The sequence below is a fragment of the Alligator sinensis genome, unplaced genomic scaffold (assembly GCF_000455745.1).
Source record: "Alligator sinensis unplaced genomic scaffold, ASM45574v1 scaffold699_1, whole genome shotgun sequence".
Classification (NCBI taxonomy): domain Eukaryota; kingdom Metazoa; phylum Chordata; order Crocodylia; family Alligatoridae; genus Alligator; species Alligator sinensis.
Window position 1 is genome coordinate 139,836 of NW_005842359.1, and position 974 is coordinate 140,809.

At 54.7% G+C, this 974-nt stretch overlaps 1 protein-coding gene across 2 annotated transcripts in view; it reads right to left on the minus strand.

Moving 5' to 3' along the window:
* METTL21A (methyltransferase like 21A) overlaps positions 1-369 on the minus strand; it is a 6,585-nt gene extending 6,216 nt beyond the window's left edge. Inside the window, exon 1 of one of the 2 annotated variants that reach the window (XM_006029124.3) lies at positions 35-369. The gene's annotated coding sequence lies outside the window, so the exon portion shown is untranslated. The remainder of the gene's footprint in view (positions 1-34) is intronic. The other variant, XM_025210584.1, reaches the window with a different exon arrangement.
* Positions 370-974: the final 605 nt, after the last annotated feature.

Below are 974 nucleotides of genomic sequence, written 5' to 3' on the forward strand. Positions count from 1 at the left end.
CAGAAGGGATCCCCGGTGGGGGGGGAATACTCACGCGCGCCGGCGCCTCCGGAGGCCTCGCTGAGCCCCGCCCCCTTCGCCCCGCCCCCTTAAAGGGGCCGCGCCGGGCACACGCAGCAGCGCCGTGCGGGGGATGGTGCTCAGCCCCACTGCTGCTGGCCTGGGCCTGCCCGCTGCGCCCGGCTCTTGCAGCTGCCCCGGTTGGGAAACCTTCTCGTTGGGAAGCTGCCTGAGCGCCCCCGGGCCGGGCCGGGCCGGGCCGGGCCCTCCTGCAGCCGGGTCGTAACTGTGAAATGCTCGCACTGGAAGCACAAAAGTGCTGAAAAACTCCGGCGCACGGAGATGTGGCGCAGATAACTAGGCGCGACAAGAAATCTGATCTCTTGTATTAGATCCACTCAAATAGTTGGAAAGAAATTCTTCTTGGCAAGCTTGCAGCTACGGTAAAAGCCTGCGACATGCACCATCGTTTTTGACACGCAAGGGTCTTTGAGGCAACGCGATATCTCTCTTTAGACCTTGCCTGCCTGTGTCCTAGACCAACACGGCCACGAGCACAAATGCAGCAACGTGGAAGGTATCAAACTTTGCGGTCCAGTTGGTCTAATAAAAGATACCACGTCTACTCAAGGAATCGTGCCTGCCCTTGTCCTTGGACCGCCGGGCTAGGAGCAAAAGCCCAGTAATCATTTTTGAGGCAGCTAATTGATGCAGCGTATGCAAAACGCAAGCCACTCGCAGAGTCTTAACCAACTTTTGGCCTTACTGTCAGTACTTCCTTATGGCCACTTGCCTCAGAATAAAGAAATGCTTCAATTGTGATGACCCAGTTCTCACTCACTCGCTGGCGACTAAAATAGTTGGGAAAAAATTATTTGTAAGCTTGCAAAGAATTTTTTTTCAACGATTTGAGTTGGTCTGATAAAAGATATCACATCTACCCAAAGAACCTTGTCTGCCGATGTCCTTAGACC